Source organism: Pseudopodoces humilis, chromosome 22 (assembly GCF_049639895.1).
Source record: "Pseudopodoces humilis isolate 2021_Gansu_Grassland_sample_001 chromosome 22, ASM4963989v1, whole genome shotgun sequence".
NCBI classification, from domain to species: Eukaryota; Metazoa; Chordata; class Aves; order Passeriformes; family Paridae; genus Pseudopodoces; species Pseudopodoces humilis.
In genome coordinates, this window is record NC_142221.1 from 8,295,917 (window position 1) to 8,322,064 (window position 26,148).

Genomic DNA, 26,148 nt, shown 5'->3' on the forward strand with positions numbered 1-26,148 from the left:
GAAATTGGGGTGAGTTGGAGAGTTCTGGAAGGGGGAACCACTGGGAGAGGAAGGGATTGAGAGCAGCCCTGGGAGAAGGAGCTGGGGGTGCTGTGGGTGAGAGCTGGACCTGCCCCAGCCCTGAAACCAGAGCTGATCAGAGGGGATCAGAGGGATGGAGCAGCTCTGCTGGGAGGAAAGGCTGGCAGAGCTGGGATTGTTCACCTGGAGAAGCTTTGGGGTGAGCTCAGTGTGGCCTTGCTTTTTCCCAACAAAAATTGACTTCAGGATGGGTCTGTGATCTGGAACTTTCACTCCTGGCAAAAACAAGTCATCGTCATGTTTATGCAACCCTCAAAACCTCCGGTGCAATTTGCATTTAGCAAGGACAAGAAACTGTTCAGATTATGCTCAGCCAGTCTCCGAGGGGAGCTGGAGGTCCTGCTGTGCCCAGCCTCTCCTTTCCAAGCCAAACTGACAGGGGGCATTTGGAGAAAGCTTTGTAGAACGGGCCAGATTGTTGACATTTCTCCAAACAGACCTATTAACCAGAGGAGGAATTTGAGACCAGCACACCCCCCGTCCCCAGGGTCCCCCAGCCCCATCTCCAATGATCGCTTTATTCGTATTCCCAAAGTGAAAAAATACCCCAGCAACGAATTATGTCTGGCCTTGTGCTTCCTCCTTCTGTACAGGAGGCTGCTCCTCTGCCTTTCTGATGGCAAACTTGACCACATTCAGAAAGTTTCTGTCTCCAGGTGGAATTCAGTCTATTGACACAGTTGGCTTTTTACAGCGCAGTGAAACATTAACCACTTCCTCTCCTCCTCCCAAACTCTTGACCTGTCATTTAGGGGCAAAACTCATTTACACCAATCAAAACCTGAGTAATGACATGTTTTTTCAGTGAGGCTATTTTTGATTTACACCCCCTTAAGAGGAGAATTTGCTCCTGAGTGCTCTCCTTCCTCTCAGCCTCTTCCTGCCCAGTTAAAACATTGGAGTTATTGTAGCTCCCACATTAAATCCCAGCAACCTGGAGGTCAGGCAGTCCTAGACCATTGTGGTAAATATATCAACTCACCCTGAAATAGATCTGCCTTTCATCAGATTCTCCTTTAATGAGGTAAGAGATTTAATTTCACGGTTAAAAAAGTAAAATGAAATAAAGGACATGTGATACGTGAGCAGCTCCATTAGACCCCGCAAGGAAATGGGAATTGCCAGACCAGGTCTAGACAGCAGCACAGTCTCTGAAAGGGTTAATTATGGAACAAATAGCTCACTCTGAGTGCTGCCTTGAGAGAAATCCCTCAGTCCAAGGTCTGCAGAGAAAATTCCCATTGTAGTAAGAGCATCCCATTCCTTCTCATCTTGGCAAAGTGCTCTTAAACAAAACCAGAAAGGAACCAAAAGGGAAAGTTTTGTTGGTTTTTTTTCTGTTGGCTTTTTTTGGGTTTTGGGTTGTTTTATTTTTGTTCTTATGTTTTTGGGTTTTTTTTTTATTTTATTTCTTTATACGTAGTACAGAAAGTATTAATTCCCTGGATTGCTTTCAGAAGAGGAATCCTGAAAGGCTCCTGTTGTTCCTCTCAATATTGCTCTTACACCAAGTGCAGCCCTTGCAGCCAGCTTCTGGACAGGACATGAGTTAAGCTGGAAAACCCAGAATGTTCTGTATGTTCCCTGCTCTCATTACTGGGCTGTTTGCTTTTGTCTGTCAGTCGATGCAAAGAATGTAAAATAATTTTTTCCTCTTTTACTGTGGCTTATTTTATTCATCTGTACCACAGTGCTGGAACAGGCACAGGTGCCAAGAGTCACTTCCAAGATTATATTTTAACAACTTCCTCAAGTGTCCATTAGCCTGCAGATGCAAATTGCTTCACTGAGGCACTGCTTGTTACTCTCTCTGTACTTATTAAATCTCATTTCTGGATCTGAGACCCCCTGAATCCCAGTTTCTGCTGTCTGAGCCAGCTGCTGAAAGGAGTAAATTCTATTACGCTGTCCTTCCTCAATTGTAACGTCTTTAAACAAACACAGCTCACAACTCAGAGCCCTAGGGAATAAAAAGGGCATATTTTCCCCAATTCCTTGTCTGGCTGCCTCCTTGAGGAGCTCCTTACCTTGTTTTTCAGTGCTGTGGGACTGTGACCCCTCCACTAAGCAAGACATGGATTTGCTTTTACCTGCTCACACTCTTGACTCACTAAAAGCCTTTATTAACCCTCCCAAATGGGAGTGCTGGGGTGAGTGCTGCTCACACTGCTGGCTCTGTGCTAGAGGCACAGCCGGTGCAGCAAGGGTTAATGTGCCCCTGGCAGCCCTGCCGGAGTGCCCGAGGTTGGGAGCAGGGATGGGAGGATCACAGATCCCTTCTGGCTCTGGGGGAATCCTTTCTGTGCTGCCCCAGGGAGGGACTGAACAGGTTCTGTGGTCGCTCGGTGGGGCTGAGCATCCTCTGCTGCAGAGGAAAATTCATTCCCTTGTGGCTGTTCCCCAGGATCTGAGATGCTCCAGCTCAACTTCCTCACAATGTCCAGATTCCAGAGGCAGGCTCCTAAAGAGACAGAGCCTTTCCTTGGGAAAGGAAGCCCCCAGCCCCAGCTGGCAGTTCTTTGAGCGCACAACATCCTTGTAATTTCCAAATGTTTTCCTCCTGGCTCGCCCTGGGATGGGCAGGCAGGGAACAGCCGTGGATAACCGGGAACAGGGATTTGTCTGCAGGTAACTGGGCCAGGCAGGAGCTCTTCTGCACAGTGCACACAATCTCCAACATCCCAGCCAGCCCAGTCGGGGTCGGGATGAATTTTTCACACCTGTTTCTCCAAATTCAATCATAATAAAAAATAAAAATTCCATGCGAGCTCAAAGGCGGCAGCATTCCAGTAACATTTTGCTTTTACTGAGCGAAATTTCCCGTAAGATGGGCCTCTGGTTATAGACTGTGGAAAATGTGTCCTCACTCTCTTCCCCCCAGTCCTGGGCAGACCTGGAGAGTCTGTTTCGGTTTCTCCTGGGGCTCAGAGCCACCAGTGTCCCCAGCAGCCCTGGAGTGGGGACTCCGTGCCAAGGGATGTTCCCAAACTGCGTTACACAGCAAATTGGGAACAGACTCTGCTCCTGTGGAGAGGAGAAGGGGCAAAAAAAAATGGAAATAAAATAAAAACAGAAGTCATAACACTATCAGAGGAATATGTGTGAAGATCCCAAGTGCTCCTGAACCTTGGCCAGAAGCCAGTTTGAAATCCCAGACTCCTGATGTGCTAAATTCCAAGTTTCCCACCCCACTGCTCCTTCTCTTTGTAGTTTATTTTTATTTAGCAACACGTAGTGAGATACAAACTTTGCTGTTACCACGCTGAGGTTGTGGAAAACTACAGTAGGAGGCCACGGGCTGAATTTGGCTATAATTGACTGGAATTCATGACATGGGAGTATCTTTTGTTGGCTTTACAGAATGGAATCACTTCCTAACAGTAATGAGCAATCCTGGACAGGATCATTTTGGGATAGTAAAGCCCTGGCTGTGACACGAGAGCTTCTAAAGCTCCTTGCACAACAGGCTCTGTAAAAAGCTTTTAGGAGAGAAATAAAATATTTGGAATTTGATTCCTATGGAGGTTCTGACTTCTCTCTGTTCTCCAGACATCAGTTTCAGCCTTGTGGGAGGCATTGCCTTTGCCAGAATAAATGCAGTTTAAAACAACAGCAGTACTAAAAAACCCTCATCTGCAGACATTTCTCCTAAAAATTATTTTAGATGAAAAAACTTAACTGCAGTCTCACAAATCAGGGCTGTTCTGGAGAGGAAAAATATTAAATTAGAAATCTTCCTACACCTGCAGGAACTTTGTTTTGTTAGATTCACATTTTAGTTGCATGCTTACCATTTGTTTAGGACAAAAATAACCCCAAAACATTAATTTTAGACCTTTACAACAAGAATTTTCTGCTCTGTCTTGGTCATTTTGGAAGCAAAGGTATTGTGGAATTATCAATACAGACGTGAAATATCAGCAGGGAAATTAAAAAAGGGAAATGTCAGTTCTTTTGTGACAGAACTCTTGCATTCAGTTAATTTCAATGCTGTAAATGAAGTTTAGGAGGAGTATTTGTACAATACTATCATACCACTGGCACTCAGACAAAGTGGGGATAAAAGAATTGTATTCAGAATAAAAGCAGCTTACATGACATCTATTGTGGCACTGTCATAAAATCAACCTTGTTTTAACAGGCAATGATTTGGATTATTCTCTCCTGGAGGTTTGCTTTATTTGCTGGCTCTGAGACAAAGATAAACTTAAATCTGGGCTGAGAAAGTGGTTATGAGCAGGAGAGAAAGCTTAAATTTAATTTGCTCTTGTGATGTTGATGTTGAGAGAGCCCCAAATTTGTGAGGAGGTCACAGAGAATGCAGGGAAGGCAGCTGGCATAAGGAGAAGTCAGTCAAGCCTTATCCTGGTTTAGTCTGGTGGATATTTTTCTTTTTCTTGCTATTTGATGGACTCTGCTCTCAGTCTAAACTGGATGTGAAGAACAAAAGGATTGTTCTGGGCTCAGTCACAATTCTTACATTTTTTTTTCTCAATTCATGACAAATTCATGATGAATTCTCTGTCTCGTTATTCTTCTCTTTCTTCCCCCTCAAAATTCTTGCTAGGAGTGGATTTCCAAAGGCCACTTCCAAAGGAGTGACGTCAGCAGTGAGCTCACACATCTGAAGAAGTCTGGGATTACAGCTGGGTTTAATAAAATCTGAGTTAGCTATAGAGAATGTAAGTAAGCTAAATCCCATCTGCTTTGAGGTTTCCCTTTGGTCCCAGAAGAAGCCAAAGGCAGGATATGAGCAGAGGTGTCCGGGCTCCTTCCGGAAATGCCGGGAAAAAGGCAAGGAAAAAAGGGTTTGGTGACCTCAGCACCAGCAGAACGAGCTGCAGTTCCCCTCACTGCCAGGGAAATGGGGTCAGAGCTCTGGGATCACACACAGATTCCACAGGAATCCCAGGAAATGGGGTCAGAGCTCTGGGATCACACACAGATTCCACAGGAATCCCAGGGAAATGGGGTCAGAGCTCTGGGATCACACACAGATTCCACAGGAATCCCGGGAAATGGGGTCAGAGCTCTGGGATCACACACAGATTCCACAGGAATCCCAGGAAATGGGGTCAGAGCTCTGGGATCACACACAGATTCCACAGGAATCCCGGGAAATGGGGTCAGAGCTCTGGGATCACACACAGATTCCACAGGAATCCCAGGAAATGGGAAATCTGGGATCTGGGCTCTGCTCCCCTCTCACACCTGGAGGTGAGCTGCTGCTCAGTCCCCACATTTCACTACTGTAAGTGAGGGAGGATAATCATGAGCAGGCTCTTGCCAATATTTAACAATTTGGATGTGATACTCCAGATGAGCAGGGGAAAATTCAGATAAAAAACAAAAGAGAGAGAGAAACTGCTTTGAACTTTCCACTGAAAATCAAGATTAATCTGGGAAATCCAGTGGAAATTCCCACAAGCCTGCTTTTCCTTGACCATGTTTTTTGTTGTATTATCAAGCAGTCAGGAAATAATCAGGCCAGTGTAGCTGTAAAAACCTCCTTGTTCACAACTGAGGAAGCCAAAATTAAATTTTAATTATTTGCATCTATTGCTCCAATCAGCCCCCTCCCCCTTGCTCCTGGGATTTTGCTGTTGAACATGAGGTTCTGCATCCAAAGTTTAGTTTTCCCTCGGAAAATCACAGAGCAGTTCCAAGTTTCACACAAAACTCTTGTGCCAGTGCTGTGCTCACACAGATCTGCTGGCTCCTCCTCTCTGCTCCTTCTGGACCCCTTCACCTTCTGCTGCCTGCAGAGAATTGCACAGCAAGTGCTCGGCTCCCCATCAGCCACATTCCTGATGACTTTATCTGCTGGATGGGAAGGTTAAATATCCCTTTTCTTCGCTGTTATGATTATTTTTTAATTATTGAAATGATTAAATTATGATTTAGTGCTTTATAACAATTTTAGGATATGCTTTGCAGAGCAGATGCTTCAATGTCTAAGGCCAACACTGAGGTTTTCAGCTATCTGGGGATTTTTCTTGTCTTCTCAACCACACCTAGAGATTCTCAGCTTCCTTCTGGGGGAGATTTTTCTTTTTACTCAGAGGACAAACAGACAGACAGGTTCCTTCTGCTCTTAGTGGAGGGAATTGAATAGAATCCATGGGATCCCAGATTGCTTTGGGATGGATGGAGCTCTGGCCCGGTGGAAGGCAGGGAGAAGGAAATGAGCTTTAAGCTCCCTCCCAACCCACCCCACTCTGGGATCCTGTGGATTTCCACCACGTTTTCTATCAAACAGAAGCTCAGGTGTGCTCACTGTCTGCTTGTGCTGTATAATTATCCACTCTCTGGTCTTCACCAGCAGCAGGAATCCTCTTCCCTGTGGGGCACATGCTGGGTTTCATCATACTGGATCACGTTTCTTCTGGAATGGATATGAACTACGGATTTTTGCCTTGCTGTTTCCCTTACTTAAGCTTCAGTAGGGAAACTGTGCCTGCAAGACATTTAGGGATATATTTAACATGATTAGCTGCAATTTTGACACCAACAATCTTAAAAACATGATTGCACTAAAGTGCATGTAAGTATTTTGGGACGTGTAGAAGCACTTGAGCATTTTTATGAACGCAAGCACTTCGAGGGTACAAATTGCTGTGGCACAGGATAAAACCTCTTCAGCAGCTGAGCTGTTTTCCCTCTGCCATCTCTGGATTAAACACTCAGGAGTGATGCTAAGGAGCTGATAAAGCTTTACATCAGCCCACAGAGCGAGCTTCACTCCCCCTCAGTCCTCAGGGATTTGATGTTCTCTTCTTTGTCAGTTTTCATACCTTGGTGCATAGCCAAAGCCATATTCTGTATCATAAACTTTTAATAAATCTACTGCAAATATGGTAAAAGCCAAAGAAGTCTCCCTGTCTCACCGAGTCTGACACCAGCAGTTTGCATGGAAAATATTTATGTTCCGGCATAGTCGTCACTGTCTATTTATTCTTTTTATTTTGATTTTTCTCAAGGGAGTTTTGCCCAGAGATTATCTTTGTAAATGTTTGAGATATCACTAACAACACATTTTTTTTTCATCTGGTGATTATCAGTGTGGTGATGCCTCCCTTGCAAAGAACTTTTATTTTATGGATCAGGGGAAGAGAGGATCAAGGTCAGATGGCACCAGGGTGCCACTCCGAGGTGTCCCACGGCTTTGGGACACTGATGCCATCAGAGAGCTGGAAATAACTTTATTAAACACCAATATTTGCTCAATTCCTGCTTGTTTGTTGCCTGTGGCTTTCCCAGGTTGGCAAACACAGCCAGGACATTCTCAGCTCTTCGGAGAGGCTGAGGGGAAATCTGTCACAACCCCAGCCCCGGTGGATCTGCTCCCCAACAGCTGCTTCCTATTTCTTCATTCAGGGAACAAACACAGCCCGTGGGAAATGCCCTGATACAAACAATAAATACAAATAATAGAGGAAAATTCCTGCTCCGTTTTGGAGGAACATCCCTTAAAAATTCCAAGATCATTGAGTATTTTTTCATTGCCTTTTTTAATGTTTTAATATAAGATATATTTAATAAGATAATAAGATAAGATACGTTTAATATGTTTAATATATTTCATATATTTCATATATTTCATATATTTAATATATCAGTGAGCATTATGGGGCCTTGCTTTTACAGCTTTTACTTCTGCAGCACTGCAAACTTTCACCTCCTTGCATTTTATTTATCTCAGACTTCCCCAGGGTTAAGAATGAGCTTCTGCATTCTCTGATCCTCTGGGCACCTTCCAACATGGGCTGCAATTGTCAGCATCAATCCCTCCCCAAATGAATGTATGGTGGTCTGACCACTATTCATGGTATTTGGGAAAGCTTTATCAATATTTAATTATAGAAATTGTAATTATATAAATGAGTGTTTTCACTGGAAAAGCGGCCAAAAGTCTGCAAAAGTGTTTAGAAGCCCTTTTGAGTCATCACATCAGGGGAGGGGGATTATTAGTGTAGAAATAACGTGAATTATTGTAAATAGAGATATTTAAAACAATAATTGTGATGTTTTCTGGGGAAGTTACCTGAAGTGTCTTGTTTAATAGTGTTGAGTGGTTGTAAGGAAATGCTCTCATAAAAATCAGTTTGTTTGCAAATAATTGTCAAAGAAGAAGCAGCAAATGGTTTTGTGCAAATTCCTGGGAAATCAACAGAAAAGTAGAAGATAAGGTGGTAATCCAAGAGCCAGAGTTGTAGCAGGATTGCTGGAATATTGCTCAATATGAACCACAGTTAACTGAGCTGCATTTGGCTACAGCTGTACAGGAATGAAGGCAATGCAGGTGCAAAGACAAAAGCATTTTGATCTTGGTTCTGTGCCAGGGAAATCTTGTGAATGTGGTCTGGAAAGACAGAAAATTTAGGGAAAGGATACTCAGCGAAGAAGGATCAAAAAAATTCACCTAAAATCATCAGTCTTAAGAATGGAGCATGGAAAGGATCTTAAAATCTCCTTAAGGATCAACCTTGTGATATCAGAGTCTGTCTTTAAATCTTGATTTTTCCTCTTGCAATTCAAGGAGTTGTTTTCAGCAGGATGATTTCCTTGGGACTCGGCTGGGGCTGTTCTCAGGCTCCTGGCTTGGCTGTGCTCTGTCCTGCTCTGTGCTCACATTCCCGAGGCTGCCAGAGCTCCAGGAGCGTTTGGACAGCGCTGCCAGGGATGCTCAGGCTGGGATTTTGGGGTGTCTGTGCAGGGCTGGGAGCTGGACCTGGATAAACTTTGTGGGTCCCTCCCCATTCGGGATTTTCTGTGATTCTCTGGTTCTATTCCAACATGACTTTTCTCTGATAAGTGCATTTCCTTCCAGCCACAAGCACCGAGTGCTCCTAAAATCGTTCAAATCTTGTCATTTATGTCTCAGATGTTGAATTCCTGTGGCTCACTGCAGTCCTATCCACAGGCTTCTGAAGCTGGCTGCACTCTCTGCGTGGAAAAAGACCCCCAGGCTCCACTAAGGGTGCTCTTAATTCACATTCAGGGCAGCTTTCACTCTCAAATATGCTGCTACAAAGCAGATTATTCCTAGGGCTGTGTGAACCAGCACAGGTATTAAATTGGAGCTAATTCTAATTACCCGTGTTGTAACAATTTTGTCCCAAGGTAATAATGAGGAGGTTTTTTGCATTTCAGTAACAATTAGTTGGTCTCTTTAAGGCTTTCATAAATTCCCAGATTCCTAGATTAAATCCTAGATTTTTCCTATTCCTAGATTTGTTTATAATGTATGGCTTTCCATAGATTTTTGAATTTCATCCCTAACACTGACTGCAAGCACATAAAACCACTGCAACACACTCCAGCATATCCAGCTCAGTGTTCATTTAATTTCTCCCTGTTCCTTTCATTTTTAAAAAAATCAATTTCTATCCACATTCATCTGATGAAAGAGGGCACCGCAGGGCACAGAATCCAGTGCTGGTCCTGCTCGTTAGAGATCACAACCTGGAGCTAACTTTCTGATTAAAATACATGTTCCCTGTTCTTTCATGTTATCATTTGTTTCTGACTCAGTCGATGGTTCAATGTTTGCCACAGACTGTGATTAAGGATGGGTGAGCCCAAAAAAAAGATAAAACAAGAACAAGCCTGAACTCTTACCTGGAACTTATCTCCCGTGGCATTATTTATTTATTTTTTTTTAAAGTCAGGAAAGTGGGTGGTGAATTATTGGAGAAAAAATTAGTTTAACTTTCGATTTGACAGCTGTTGGTGGAAAAATGGCATTAGGAAATGCTCCCAAAATAAATCCCACAAGTTGCTTCCCACAGTTTGACTTTATCTTGTGTAGACTTGTGTTCATGGACAGGGAAATAAAGTGTTTTGTAAATCTTTGTGAAAGAACTACTGAAATAAAGACAGAGAATGCTTCATTGTATGGAGAACTGTCATTTCCTGAGTCTCATTCTGATTTTATTGGAAAAATTGTGTTACATCTCCCATGCAGGTTTTGGTTTTGAGTACACACTTCATTGAATTATAAATCATCCTCAAATCACAGAATATTCTGAGGGGACATGCAAGGACTGAGTTCAGCTCCTAAGTGAAGGCTCAGACACCCTCAGGGTTATTTCACACCCTCATTTGGGGCAGAGCTGGTTGCAGGACCAGCTGGAGAAGATTCTGAGAATTACTGGAGACCGACTCACCACTGAATTCAACAACCCCACTGCCTCTGAGGTTGGAGATGCCCAGAACAAGATGTTCTTCAAAGAAATCAGCGCTCAAGGAGGGTCCAATGCCTTTAGCAGGAATTGAGTAACATTTCTGACCCTCTTCCCAGCACAGGCTCATTTCTTCTCCGAGGGCTGCATGGCTGTTATGAAACACAGCGTTTCACAAAATTAATGCAGAAATTGGAAATGGGTGTTCATATTTGGAATAGACTGAAATTGGGGAAGGGAGCTTGGGGTGAGCTCAGTGATATAATCAGACATCAGAGAAAGCACACAGGGGGTCAATGTTATACAGGAAAGCCATAGCAAGGAAAATTAAAGTAGTTCAGTGGGCAAAAGAGCTCAGCATTTTAAGGTCTTCTAAAATAATCAGAATTTCAGGGTCAGGGATTCCCCAGTCCTTTTCTAAATGTGGTGGGTTTGTTGTGCGGTGGAGGAGCAAAAAGGAAAAAATCCTGAACCACACAATCATGGAATATCCAGAGTGGGAAGGGACCCACGGAGTTTATCCAGGTCCAGCTCCCAGCCCTGCCCAGACCCCCCAACATCCCAGCCTGAGCATCCCTCGAGCTCTGGCAGCCTCGGGGCCGTGCCCATTCCCTGGGGAGCCTGGGCAGTGCCAGCAGCCTCTGGGGGAAGAACCTTGCCCTGATGTGCAGCCTGAGCCTGGCACAGATTCACACCCTTCCCTCATAAAGTGCCGGTGGAGCCAGGAAAGGCCAGCTGGGAGGAGATGTGTTCAGAAAGGAATATGACCCGAAATTCCCAGGCAATCCATTTTTATCCTTATGAGCATCTTTGCTCCTGAGGAAGATCCCAGGAGCAGAGGTTTGCGCTTTCATGGCCCTCAGAGATGTTTGGGTAAGTTTTGCTTTCTAAAGCATCCAACAGAAGAGCGATTTCACATTTTATCCTGGAAGACAGACCTGAAAGTTCAATCTTCCTCTTTCCTCCTCTTCCACCACCTCACCAACAGCAGAACACAAAGGGAAACAAACCCTGAGCGCAGCGGGCTGGGCACAGGCAGGGGAGAGCCGGGATTTTAGCATCAGGAGGAGGGAAATGGGAGCTAATGAGAATCCTTTAACTGTGATCTTCTCTTTCTTGCCACAAGCCTCAGGTTCAAGGGCACTCAGAGACAACCAAGAGCCCTGGAAAGGTCCTGGCTGAGCGCCCTGTGTGTCACCGATAGCTCTGGCTTGGGAAGCCCTGAGCCTCAGAGAAGTGCTTGGGTTATCTGTACACACAGACAGCAGCGTAATCTCTTTTTATCTGATCTGAGAAGAAAGGGAATCCCACCTGTCCTGTCCCTTTTGGGCTTTTATCTCTCCTATTTTAGGTTGTTGGGGTTTTTTTTGACAAAGACTCAGGCTCACTTTTCTCGTGAATTCCCCACTCTCCTGCCTGTGGCTCTTCAGAGCAGGAGGGCAGAAGGATGCAAAAGAGATCACAGGCTTGAAAAGATGGGAATGTGCCAGATCCTGTGTGTAAATCTGAATTTTGCAGTTGATTCCAGTGGACTGGGCTCTATTTACGTCAACATTAAACTCATTAATTTCTGTAGGACTTCCTAGAATTTAAACCCCCTGATTTCATGTCAGCTTGCAACTATTTCGCAACGTTAAAATAATGGGGGTGAGGGGATTAAAACTCCTGATAATGCACTCCGCTGATGCCGTAGGGAAAATATTCTGCTTTCTGAGTCATTTGCCCTGAGCTGACTTTCTTTTCTGAATGGTTCAGGGGGTTTCCTTCTTTAGCCATAAATCGCATGCAAATTCTTTGTGTGTGTGTGGATGACAGAGTGTGTGCGCCTTTCAGCAGCCACGCCAGGGAGAGGAGAGGCTGTTCCTTTAAAGCAAAAAAAAAAAAATTGCCTTCAGGCGTCCTATTACAGTGGAACGAGCCAAGGATGAGGATTTGCAGCTCAGCTATATAAACCCAGCAGAATCTGGCTGCTCTGACCAGTTTGCCTTGCTGTCAAAGCTCGCTGCCTTGCGCTCGCACACACGGACAACGCAACTCCGCCGAGTTTTGACAGGACAGCAACAAAAGTCAGGAGCGCAGAGCTGGCTTTGAACAGCGTATTTATTTCATGGAGGCTGCTCACAGCGGGATCTAAGCTCCGCCAGAGTGGTTAAGGTAGGTCTGATTCCTCCCTGAATTAAAAAAGTCAGGAGCTGCTCTGGCCCAGGAGTTCGCAGTGACCCCATGCTCCGGCATCCCCCCGGGGATGGGATGCCAGGAAAGGGGCAGGGATCCTGGTGGGAATAATTTGGGATTGGAACATGCCTGCCTCGAAGGCTGTGTGCCCTGTGCAGGGTGATCATGTAAGAAACGTCTCGATGACATCCACCCGACCCAATGAATGAATGGCTGGATGCTGGGCATCCGCACAAGTACGGGCAGAGGCTGGATGGACAGGCAGGCGAGGAAAGCAGATTTGGGATTTCCTCTTGGCTCCTGTAGTGCTGTAAGTGTTTCCCCCATCCTCACCTCGAGAACCAGACTAAATCCACTCGCAGGTTTTAACCCTCCCAAGCAACTCTTCTTGTGCTCCTCTCTGTGACCTGATGAGAGCCGGGCCCTTCCCACCGGTCATTCCCTGTCCCCACATTCATTTTGTGGTTTTTTTTGCTCCAAAGACTTTGTCACCTTCCTCTCCACCCCCACTGGGCTCCAGTTTCTTTTAAAAGTGCGGTAATATTAGCCTGCAGTGGGGAGCAAAGCACAAAGGAAGATTCAACTGGTATTTTATTACCAGTGCTTTGCTGGGTGGGTTCTGGGAGCGGGAGGGTGAAATTCTCCATCCTCATGGAAAAACAGAGGCACTTGCTCCGAGTCTCAGCTCCTCGCTCCCTGGTGCACTGAGATTTTCTGCATGACTGTGTCTGCACTTACCAGCGAGGCTCAAATTGGCTTAAAAAGGAGAAGCTGGCTGGGAGAAGGTGAACACATTCAGATTCGTTTAGGAGCTCAACCCACTCACTCAAGACTTAGTCTTACATCACCTTCGCAGAGTTTTCCCTGCCTGATTTTCTGTCTGGTTACCAGGACAGAGAGTTTTTGGCAGTGAATCTAAACTTCTGAAAAGTCTGTCTCATACTATGGGAAGGAATGTCCAGGTTGAAATGGTGGTGATGTGTTGTGCTGCACAGTGGAGATACAAAATTAAAAAGTGTAATAAAAACACTTATAGAAGTTTTCTTAATAGAAAAAACAATGAGGTGGATGTGATTCTATGGTCTGGGTAAAAGCCTTGCTGTCCAGCTGTTTGGTTTTTTTCTCCTGATTTAATTTTTTAAGACTATAATAAATATTGGGAATTAATTTTACACACTTTCCAATTAATGTTACATGTGGGGGGCTGTTTTGTTGCACTGGGTTTGTGCATTTGCCTTTTAAAGCTGTGAAATCTTGAATGGTTTGGGATGGATGTGACCTTGGAGAGCATCCAGCTCCAGCCATGGGCAGGGACACCTTCCACTAGCCCAGGTTGCACAGTTTAGGGGTGCTGGAGTCCAGAAATGATGTGTACAATGGGAATTAGGGACCATCCTCTGAATCCTAGGGAAATTTGCAAGAAATGCGATTTCTTTTGGGTTGTTTCTTACTGATACAGGGAACTCAGGGACAAATTCATCTGGTCAAATTTCTTCAGATTCAAAGTGTTTAGCCAAGAGACGATAACTGGTCTGTGTGCAGCTCAGTTTCCCTGGCAGGGGATTTGGGAAGCCTCTGGAAGAGCTGGCAGGGTGTTCCCAGGGCAGGTGCTGCCCCATGCTCAGGGAAGGATGTGCCCCTGAACTGGAGCGATGGGACAGGAGTGACGAGGGCTGTGCTTCCCATCACTGACCCAGTCACTCTCCCAAGTACCAAATTGGCATTCACTTCCCATATTTTGTGCTCATTAATTTTATCCTCTGGCTCCTTTCAGCCCTGAGAAATTTCTTTGTAAGTCCCAGCCCTTAATCCTCTCACTCCAGTTACTTTATCAGTGTTTCCAGAGCGGTGGAAGAGCCAAAGGATCTGCTGCAAAGCCCCCAGCATGCAGATGAGAATGTCAGGTCTCATGTGGACAGAAAGCAGAAATTCTGCTAAAGAAATCCCTTCCAGGTACACAGTGGTCATGGGCACATGGAAAAGACAAACAACCAGACCCAAATTTCCTGCTCAAATAGTGATGTTAATGAGGTTAGAACTTACAGGGAAAACCCCTAAACACAGGCTAAAATGTGCTCCACAAATTCTGAGTAACTGTTAGCTGGAGACTTTTTGAAAGCCATCGTCTTTTATTATCCCAGCTCTTTAAAACTGGATTATTTCTCAGTATTCACTCAAAATTAACTATCATGTTGCTATAACATCATTTCTAAAGGTATTTGACGTTCAGCTTATTTTTCATATTAGTGCTTTTTATAAAACATCTAAAAAAAGCCAAAGACTATTCACGGGTGAAGATGTTCTGACTTGCTGTAAAGAGACTGTCAAAGTTTGTTCTTGAGCATTGTCTCACTTTCTAATAAGAAAATGAGATTAAATGGCAGGGTCTGTGCTTTTTGGGCCTTTCTCGACTTTTCAAGAGTCAGGCAGAACTAAAAAAGCAGAAATGTCTGTGAAACAGTGATGCTGCTTGGGAGCCAGAGCTTTAACCCTTTCATCCCTCCTGGCAAAGCCATTTGGAAAATGCCTGGCTTGGCCAGGTCTGTGCTGTTTTCCTGGTACAAAACCACGGTGCCTCTGCCCACCCAGCCTTGTAGGATGTGTCCAGTGCTTTAAGTGGTGCTGATGGCATTTAACTGTCCTGGGTAGGACAGTGGGTGTCTGATGGAAATGGATGTAAGGGGGGAACAGTTTCCATCCAGTCCTGTATCCCTTAGAGAGCCCTGGCATCCCTGGAGGAATATTATCTTTGGAAGGAAGATTAATGCAGAGGGTGGTGTCTGCTTCGTTATCAGCTGCACATTTACCTCTGTGCCATCAGAAATCCAGAGTGGCCAAATAATTACTCTCATTTGAAGCCTGTGACTTGATAAATTCCTCCTTGGCCTCGTGCCATCACAGTCTGCTAAGCTGAAGGGCCACTGACAGTTTTAAGGTCCAGTGCCTCATAAAACTCCAGGCTTAAGAGTGGATGATTTACATCCCTGGAAAGTTCGAAATCTCAGCTTTCCAATAATAAAAGGAATTTGTTTTGAATTGTGTCAGTTTGGGATACAGGGCTTTGAAACTGGGCTCTGATTTACCAGTGTGTGCTTTCTCAGACTGAATTTCTGCTGTGAGTTTAGCACACCCCGCTCAAAGACTGAGCTCTGATCTAACCCTGTGGTTATAAACTGCAGAAGTCTGAAACTACTGTAAAATGTAATAGCTGCCCTTAGTGGTTTTAAGGAAGCTGCTGATGTCATATTGCAGAAAAAATCACTGTTGCTGAAGTGGGAAACTAAGGAAGACAGCAATCTAAGTGAAAGGAGTTAATATTTTGTCATCTGGCAGGCTCAGAAATCTTCAAAACTGCAAGCAATTATAGGATTAGTAACTAATGAGTTCTGGACAGGAAACGCCATAACCTGAGGTCAGGAGCTCAAAATAAGGGATGTGTACTGATTGCTTATGAGTTTTTAAGATGCAATTTAGTTCATGAAACTGTTTGATATTGAAGAGGACTTGCTGTCCACGGTTTTGGTTGGTTGATGTTGAAATTATTGCTCCAGCATTTTAGGGTCTCGCTGTATTAGGAGTGAAGAGGTTTAATAAATGATATTCACTGCCACAAAGAACCTGCAGTTCCCAATATTAACTATTCCCAAAAGGATCTTTTTATGGTGAAGAGAAAAAGGAACTAAAAAGGCAGTTCTCTGAGGAAGGGGACTGCTGGAAAGCAGAGAAATGAACAACCTTGAGGGACAATCTTGAGTCGTCGCAGTTTCCACCGAGCTCAGGGTTTCTGCAAGTGTGAAACCTCTCCTCCCTCCGTGCTCGCTGTCCACCCGTGGGTCTGACCCTCAGAGCTGGAGTTAAAAGCCTTGCACATGTGGGAAAAGTTAGAGACTGGGCATGGTTCAAGCTCCTGAAATCCCTCAGTGCATGATGTAACCCCACGGTGTGGAACGGAGGAGTCAGTGGGATCCTGCCTGACAAGAGGTGGCTCTGGAGCCTGCAGGAAGTGTCTGGGCTTTGAAAGAAGGAATAGATGGGGTTCCTTCTACTCAAACAGCAAAGTTTGAATAATTTAGTGTCATGTTTTAGAATTGAATGAATGGTAAATGGGCCCTTATAACTAGAATTGTCCTTAACATCATTTCTCTCTCCTATGTGCTGCCTGTCCTGTTACTGCCCAAATAACATCAGAAAACCTCCACCTGTACCTTCAGAGAGTATATCCAGATGTAGAATTCACATAATACTTATTAATATAAATTCTACCCCCCAACACACCCCTCCTGTACCTGTGAGGTTCTGCTGCTCCGGCTGGGGAGTCAACGGGAAATAACTCACCATTTATGTTCTTGTTTGGCTTATGCATGAGCCAATCACCCAAGACAAATCCATCCTGAGCTGATCTTGTCCCAAGAAATCTCTCCAAGCTCCCATCCCATAATTGTCTGCAGTTTCAATTAAACGAAGGTGGGACAGTGCCAAGTTTTCAGCTCTTCCAAGGGGAGAGCCCCGGTGCCCGAACAGGCAGTGGCATTTTGTATTCTTTGGGGAGCGGAGGGCAACGTTGCCAAGTTTGCATTCAGTCATCCATCACATATTAGCCCACTGGAGGTCCATTCTTCCCGAGCAATGGGGGAGCTCTGCTTCCTACTTTAAAAGATTACTCACACAGAAATCCCTTTCCCCAGCCCCAACCCCGCACGGGCCGCAGAAAGGAAGCTTTTCTTCCACTCATACAAGCGCTGCCTTTCCAAACTCCCCACAAAAATGATATTGTTTCATGCTCAGAAAACATATTCTCTTCAGCAATTGAGGAGAAAGTACAGGGTGGTAGGACAGAAACCTTAAATACAGATTTTTTTTTTTTCCTCCAAAAGTGCTTGCTGGAATCATGGGCTCAACAAAGGTCTATTGTAGTGGCTGCCTCTTCCCATGGCAGGCTGGAGCATTGACGATGTGTGGACAGATATTGGCCAGGAGCCTCCCAGGATGCTGAAACTGAGAGCCTGGGGAAATTCCATTATAATGATTTTGGCTTTGGCTGTGCCCAACAGGCACCAGAACTTGCTAAGCTCGTAAGCCTAAAATTGCAAATGCTAATTTTGTTGTGGAATTAAGATAGTTAGCAGAATATTAATCTAAACAGTCTTGATTCTCCTTTAAATTTATCTTCTTTTCTGACGTTCTGACAGCACAAAGCTAAAAAGGGAACATAAATTTCTTCTTCTGCTTATACATGAAAATTAAACTGGGAGATCCTTTCCCTGTGTGCCCACCTGGCTAAAGAGTTATTCCCACCATGAAGGAAAGGCTGGAAAAAGGCTAAAAAAAGCTTTATTTCCAAGACATAAGTTCACTTTTCATTGCCAAGAAATCAAAAGACTTGGAAAGAGGTGGATTTTGTCGGTCAGGTTGGGGTTTATCTTAGGCACAGGATGCTGTGGGCTGAGGACTCTGGGGACTGTGGTTTTGCGCTTCTTTGCCCTGATGAAAGCCTTTATTTGGACAGGAAAGGGTCACTCTCGGTGTGTGCTGAGCACTCCAGCACCAGCCCTTGGTGGTTATCTCCCTCCCCAGGATTTCATCTTGTCAGGAGATGTTTGTTGGCCTCTCAAAAGGAGCTCAGTGGCCACTTTGCCCCGGTTCATTGTCTCTCCTGGTTCCTTTGGAAGGCCAGCCTCTCTTGGATATGCTGAATCCTCCTAAATAGCTTCTCTGTGCTGCAGGACGAAGGTCTATGCCAAGAAAGATATAAAGGTAGCTTGTGATCTGCAGGCAGCCCATTACTCTTGGCCAGAGCCAGTGTAATGCATATTTTCCTTTTGCTTGTGGCTTGTACTTCCCTCCTGCATGGCTTGTACCACAGTAATTCAGGGCTGACTCCTGATGAATGCTGCACACTGTGGCCCACAAGGCACGGCAGAAGGGGATACATATGAAGGAAAGTTCTCAGATCATTTTTCTTATTGAAGGATTTTGGCCATGTAAACAGTTTCCAGGGGAAAAAAAAATGCTGGCATTTCCCATGGTGAGAGCCCCTTATGAATGTCCTATCTATTTTTGCAGTTTGGTGGCCAAGTGGAGTGTTTAGAGGAGGATATACCACCTACAAGCCAGGGAATTTATATTTCCACTGCCAAGTGTTAATTATGATGTTGACTTAGCCACTTTACAGGTTAGCAAGTCAATCACAGGGAGCCAGCACTCCAAGTGCTGCAGCTCCAGGCTTGATGGAAAGCCTGCAGCACCCAGAGAGTGCCATTCTCAAACACATCAGCATTATTTGTTGCTTTATTTGTCATTCTCTGGTTGTTACTTCATATATTTATTTGTCTTAGCAAGAGCACATTGGGATTTGCCAGGGTTGCTGCCAGAAAGAAAGAAATTCAGTTTATTGCCACCAGCCATGTGACAGGGATGCTTTTTGGTTGTTCTGATCCCTGACCTTGAACAATTCCAGGGATGGGGAATCCACAGCCTCTCTGGGTTATATGTGTCCTATATATTGTGTATCCTAATATCCTAATAATAAACTGGAAAAAGGGGGGTTTAATTTAATGAAAAATTACATGAATTAATTTAAGTGAGCATTGAGTCTGTGGTGTGCAGCTCCACCTGGGAGAGAGCTTTTCCTGCTGACAGGAGCAATAGTGAGCTCCCTTCGGTGCGGGGTGTAGGGTGTCCATATCACACACACTGCCTCAATGATATCCTTTTGCAGAGGGTGCCTTGGGCTGCCCCAGCTTGGTCTGTGCTCAAATGGGTCAGGAGTGGGGGACAAACCCCGGCTGCCAGATGGGAAATCAGAACCCACGGAGCATTTTCCATGCCCAGAGTGGCCCTTCATTGCCTGCATTGTCCCCTGTCCCCTCCAGCCTGCTCTGCTGAGGGGATGGCTTTCTCCTCGGCAGACTTCAGGGGCTGCCAGCCAGATTCTCATGTGACACAATGGCATTGATTTCACTGGGGATCTGGTGCTGGATAATTGAGCTCCACGTCCCTCCTTTCACCATCCCAGGCTCAAATTGCTGCCGGCCAAGGCTTCAGCGCAGGCAGGGCTCGAGTCACTGTGGGTTAAGAGAACGAGGTCAGGGCGGTGCTGGTGGAGGGCTCTCAAGCCTCCCATTAATGTGGCAGTGCCCAGTTTGTTGACATTTGAGACAGCAGTGCAGATTTTTGTCCGGGTTCAGTCACTAATCACTGCTCAGGGCTGTGTTTATGGCTGTAATTTCCATTACATTACATAAGTGCCTCTGCTTTACATCAGAGCACTGCAAAACATCCCAGACTGGACTCTTCAGGAGTTGCCTCCTCTCTTTTTCCAAACGCCTTGCACTCAATTTGTTTCATAGCTTGTGCCTCTCATTTATATTTCATTCTGCCTTGCCAAGCCATGGCTGATTTCATTCCATCTTCTCTTCACGATGTGTTTTGCTCTGCTCTGAGTTTGCTACCCTTCCCTGGGCTGCCAAAGATGCAAATTCTTGATGCTACCACATGTGACAGAACTAGGCCAGGCAGATCTGCAGCCCGGGGGCGATTACTGGAAGTCAGATTTCAAGGAACTCCTTCTGTGTTCTTGTGAGTTAGAGAAATGTGCACATTCCTGTGTGTTTGAGGTGCTAGTACCAAGGACAGAGGAGCTCCAGCAGGGAGGAAAAGCTGCCCAGGGAAACTCAGAACTGGTTTAAAAGCAAGGAACTGCCTGGTGAAGGGTTACCCATCTGTTTCCTCAGCTTCTTTTAAAACCATGCCCAAAGTCTGCTAATGACAGGAGGCAAAGAATGAGAATTCTGGTCCCCAGGAATAGTACAGGCTTTTATGGTTGAGTCTTGAGTCATTTTTAGTGCTTGAATAAGTCTATGGTTAAGTCAAAGTAAAATTATAAAGCACATGCAAATATTTATAATGAATTCTGAAAGCATCCTGCTGCCTGCTGACCAATATCATCTGCAGCAATCCATACAATTAAATACTTTCCGTCATTCCAGACCAATATAAATGTAAATTGTTCGTGCTTTTAGTTACAGCAGAGCCATTAAAAGAAAAGAATTCCACCTCTCTTGCCTCTGTACGTGACATTCCTTCAGCTAAAATAATTTTAAATATGGAAAAGTGTGGGGCTGGGTGTGTAGAGCAGAATTTTGGCTCATCTCTTGCTCCTGACCTCCAGGAGAAATTTGAAAAACAGCTTCCTCAGAGGTGCTGCACAAAGCAGTTCACAGTGCCTGTTCACTGTGGATTTGTTTAATATGTCAGTAGTTTATGGTTCTTATAAATGATCCTTATTTCTACTGCACGGATTTCACCAATGTTTTTGGTAAATGTGTTAATTTGGCATCTGGTTTTTTTTATAGCACATCAGTTATTCCTTCACCTGTTGTTATTGTATTCATCAAGAGTACTGATGGCTTATTTCCAACCTCTCATTATCAGTAAAAAAGGTGATGTTTGGTACCTAAATCATGAACTTTTGAGACAAATGACACTGGCCAAGTTCCCATCTCCAGGACTGGCTGCTGCTTTGTTCTCAGCAACTCCCGCTTGGCATGAAAGGAGTGGGAGGAAAAGTCAGAAGTCTTAAATTTCTGCTCTTCCCATCTCATCCCAAAACCACCTAGAACTTTGTGAAATGGGCTCTGGAAAATTTATAGGTGGTTTTGGAAGCAACAGCGTGGAGAAGGGCCTGGAAATGAAGCAGAGCTTTGTGTGTGGAAGGAACACGAGTTGCTGTGATTCATTCGAGCGAGCACATGAACCTCATGGTCTGAAACTGCATCAGCAAAACCCTCAAAGTATTTCAAAGTGAAGCCTCCAGCGTCTACCCAGAAAATAATGAGCTCCTGACAAAGTGTAACTTGGCAGAGAAACTTTCCAAAGACAAGTTTGGAAAAGCGTAGATCTTTTCCAGCTCCGCGTCTTTGCTGCGAGCAGGGAAAAGCCAAGAGCCTGAGTGAATGCTTTTGCTATTAGCAATGGCTTTATTAAAAGGTACAGGGAGTACTAAAGAGGCAGGAGTGGATTCTGCTGGGAGATTATGCACAGGAGCTGCTTTTGCTGTGAAAGGCTTGGTTTTTTATTTATTGGAAAAGGCACTAATTGAGGTTTCTGTGGCAGCTCTGCCCCGGCCCGTGTTCAGCTCCCTGTTCAGCAGCCCTGAGCTCTGCTTGTGTCTCCAGAGAGGGATGGGAAACCTCTCCTGTGCTGGAAATGCACACAGGGGGTTCAGGCAGAAGCCAGGCAAAGGGAAGGTGTGACCCATCCATTCTGATTTCCAGATTCCCTCAGATGTGACCCATTTCTCCAGCTCTGGTTCTGTTTTTAGAGCAGTGCCAGCTCTTCTGAATCCACTGTTGGCTCTGCTGTTGCCATCTCTGGTGTGCCCTGCTGTTTCTAATCCACACTTTTTGTTCTAAGCTCTATCTGCCATGGGCTTTTTCTTCCCCCTCTGACAGCTACAGCAAGAACAGAGGTTGCTTCGCAGATGTGAGAAAAAAGTACTTAGCAGATGGTGCTTTTTTCCCTCCCACACCCGAGTTTGCAGCAAATTGCTCCACTTGGCTGATTGCTGGCCCCCTGCCAGGAGCCTGAATGCAGCTCCAGAGCACCCCACTGACCTGCTTGTTTTGTTTCTCTTTTCTCAGCTCCCATTTCCAGAAATTGATGCTCAAGTGTCCGAGCCCTTAACAAAACCCCAAGCTCCAAGGGCAGACTGAATTCCCTGTTAACTTGTGCCTCATCTCAGTCCCTGTGAGTTAGAGCAGCTGGGTTTGGTGTGAGTTCTCCCGTGGTTACCTCTTGTAATGCTGTTTCTCGTTGTTGTTTTGTTGGGTTTTTTTAGTTCATATGCAACACATTTGAATGATCTTCTCTATAAATCAACCAGGCTGTTTCTTGTGGCTGCTGTAAAATTCCTTCTGTGGTCAGAGCTGGACGAAGGATTCTCCTGCACTTCCCATCCGCAGGGCTGAATCACTTGGGTTGTTTAACAGCAGCAAACATTGGCACACCGAGGTGCAGGAGGATGGTGCACGCGTGTGGGAATCATCCCTCTGATCCCATAAAATGTCTAGAGATTAAAGGACCTTCAGTTGATGCAATAGAATGAGCTAGAGCCGTGCATTTTGGGTCAGTTGCAGATTTTTCTCAAACTCTCTGGTGTCTTTCTCTCTGGGTTTTGGTAAACTTGTAATTTATTTCCATGGAGTCATCTTCTCATTCTGGTAATTGGCCTGGCACATCCTCTTGGTTTCAGAGTAAGGCTGCAGTTTTCTATTGTTAGCCAGAGTTTCAGGCAGTCCTGGAGCTCTGTGTGTTTGTGCTGCACATCTGGTCAGGCTTTCTTCTTCAGAGCAAAAGATTTCAGAGAATCAAAGAAGACAGAATGGCTTGGTTTGAAAGGGACCTTAAAAGTCATCCCCATTCTACCACCCCTGCCATGGGCAGGGACACCTCCCACTGCCCCATGGGCCCAGCTCTATTTAGCTCCATTTCTCTTGTTATGGAAAAGAAGACTTGGGCATGGCAAACCCTCAGTCAGGAAGGTTTTATCTCAGCCTTTATTGTTGAGATGTAGTTTTTCCAAGCCTGGGGAATCCATTCTTTTTGGCAGACCTGTTCAGTCCCACTTTGCCCTGACACCGTAATTCTGTACCTCACCATTCCACTAAACTCTAATTCCATTTTCCTTGCTGCTCTATTGGTTCACCTCGAACTTTATTCCAATTTATATTTCCCCATCATTCAGAAGACTCCTGGGTAAGCCAGTCTGGCAATTTGTATTCCCAGGTTCCATAAAGGAGAATTTGTCCTCTCCAGAGAGGTCCATCCTCCCAGCACCACAAAGCAAGGCTCTGTGGTAAAGCACAGGTGAGCTCTGTGCCCCCTTTCCCTTCCCTCACCTTCCACAGGTCCCTGCAGGACAAATCCAGAAGGAATTTGCTCCTTTCCTTATGCTGCAGGAGAACCAGGATCAAAATCCACACCCACATGTGTGCCACTGTTAGAAAGGTTAGCCAAAATATATTCTCAAAAATAAGATTATTCCAAATGAGCATTTGTTTGGCGTTTCCAGCTCAGCATTCAGAGTTTCACCTCCTCACATCCTAAAGGGAATAAACCTAATTTATAAGAAAAACCCTTTGCTTTTTATAGATGCAGCTTTTTCATTTCCTGGGCTTTGCACCTCTAAGAAAGAGCAACACAAACCATGAGTGAGACATTACTTCAGCCAGCCTACTCCAGGTTGCATTATTCCCTTGAACTCATTCAGCAGCATCTTTTTTTCACGGTCTTATCTTTTTCTTTTTTTTTTTTGCCTCCAACAAGAACAGAATTTTTAAAGACATGATACACAGACATATTTTTAGCTGCTGTGAATCCCTGCAGTGCCATGGGTCAAATCCACCAGCTGGTCTAACATGTTTTGGAGGCAAAGGAGAGGTGGAGTTGTCTGAGACACCAGAGCAGCGCCATCGAATCCCAAACCTGAGAACCCTCAGTGTCTGTCTCCTCTGCTGCCCCTCCCCAGCTCTGCTCTCTCCCTTCCAAGCTGTTTGTTTTACATCTCGAGCCAAGCTCCCAGCCAAACATCCTGGGGGAGCAGGAGAGTGGTTTTTATCCATAGTTATGATCCTTTGGTGGATATCAAGCAGGATTCGTCTTGGGAAAAGGAGAATCCCTGTCCTTGGAGATGGCATCAAGCTGAAGGTAATTGGGCAGAGCAGCCAGCAACAAGGAGCCCTCTGGCTCCTGGACCAGTATTTTTGAAGTGTTTTGCTGCCTGAAAATTCAGTGTGGCATTTGAAAATGAGCTGACACCTTTTACCCCCCGATGGGCACAACTCTGAGCTTTTAGAGGTGGGAGTGCACATGAGATTAATTCTCTTTTTTCTGTCCTGGGGTGCAGGAGAGGATGAGCACTGTGGGTTCAATTTCATAAATTTTCACTTAGTAATTGAAGGCCAGGCTGCTCTGGCTTTTAATAGAAAAAGGAGCAAGAATCCTTTGAAGAAATGATTGAGGTGGTTATTCTTTCAAACAGGCCATTTGGTTCAAAGCAAGCCATTATTGTTTTCAAAGATTTATAAAAAAAGGTTTGTCAGGGAATTTTTTTCTCAGGAACTCCTGAAATGCTGCTGACTCCCTCTTAGTTTCCTTCTTGCTGAGTCTTCAGAATCAAATGAAAGAAAAAATCAGAGTCAAATGAAAGATGGCACCTTTCACTGACCAAATATGTGGTGTGAAAAACTTTTAAGTAGTTTTATCTGTTACTTTATCATCACCTGGCTTCAGTTCTTTTATAGAGACAACATTTACACTTTGGGGTTTTTTTTGGACGCCCAGTGGAGAGGACAATGGAGGGAAATACTGAATGAAATTATACAAAATGAGAGGAACAAAAATAAATATTTAATTCTGATATAGGGAACCACTGACGCCACCAAATAACTGATTTGAAATATTGTCATTCTAGTAAGTACAGTAAATATTCTAGCAAGTACAGTAAATATCATTTATAAATATGCTTGAGTGCTTACAGAGAGATCAGTGCCAGCCAGCCAAGTCTTTCTTCATGTCAAATAAGAATTGGAGCCCAATTTCAGTTCACCTCCTCCATAATGGAACAAAAGCCCATTTCTGGTGAAGGGTTTTGCTGCTGCAGAAGGTGGGTGCTGGGTCACTGGGGCAGGGAGAGGTGTGGGATGGTTTGGGGTGCTGCATTGTGAGCCTCCCAGGTGATATTTGGGTGCACCTGGTGTCTGCCACAGGGCTGACAAAATTTTGAAAATAGATGAAGATCTTTGTTCTGTCATCTCAGAACAAGGAATCAATTTGCTGTCCCCCTTTCCCATCTTATTCATCTCCCCTTTTCCTGTAGGGCAAAATGAAAAAAAAACAAAATAAAACCACAAAAAAAACCCAAATTCCATTTATTTATTCGCTTCTCAATTCTGCCAGAGCCTGTTTTTTAAAGACCCTTCTTTTGTGAGTTTAATCAGATGCTTGATAAGAGAAAAAGCGTTGCTAACTAACGCTGGCTACAAAGCAGCCCCTTCAGGGAACACATGACCTCATCCCCAGGATTACTCCAGCCCAGGAATTCAGCCTCCAGCACACCCAAAATAAACCTTTGCAGGGAAGTGCTTTATCCACCTCCCCTTGGCCGGGCATACGCTTTGCCAACGTCCTCCTCAGTGGCTGGGACCAAACACGTATGGAAATTCAGATTTTCCTGCTCCCAAGCAGCCTGCCCTGCTGGCTGGGGCTGCCTTTGGGCTGCTGCCCTGCTGGAGCAGCCAGCCCTGGCACAGGGATGCAGTGGTGGAGCAGGGCTGGTTTTCACTCCCAGCTCCCTTTGTGCCTTGGGGTTTTGTTGGATACTCGGAGCCTTGGCAGGCAGGAGCGGCTCTGGGAGCGCCTGTGGGGTCACACACAGCTCTCCCCAAACTCACCCTCTGCCAAAAGGTGGCACAAATCCCTCCCTGATGGATGGGAAGTGACACCATTGTGTGGTCTTGGTGCTCTCAAGGCCTTTAGCACCTAATATTGGATAGCAGTGATATCCCAAGGATCTCATCCCTGCTCATCCCAAGGATCTCATCCCTGCTCGGGAAGCTGGTGGGTTTCCAGCCAGGTGCTTTGGGATCTCAGTCTGGCTGTCAAGACTGAGCTCCTGCTGCCCCTGTGATGAGGAGGAGGACGTGGTGAG

At 45.1% G+C, this 26,148-nt stretch overlaps 1 protein-coding gene across 3 annotated transcripts in view; it reads left to right on the forward strand.

Moving 5' to 3' along the window:
• The first annotated feature begins 12,262 nt into the window (after positions 1-12,262).
• The window catches only part of TNC (tenascin C), a 63,444-nt gene continuing 49,558 nt past the window's right edge, over positions 12,263-26,148 (forward strand). For all 3 annotated transcript variants that reach the window (XM_005527193.3, XM_088065775.1, XM_088065776.1), the window contains exon 1: positions 12,263-12,419. The gene's annotated coding sequence lies outside the window, so the exon portion shown is untranslated. The remainder of the gene's footprint in view (positions 12,420-26,148) is intronic.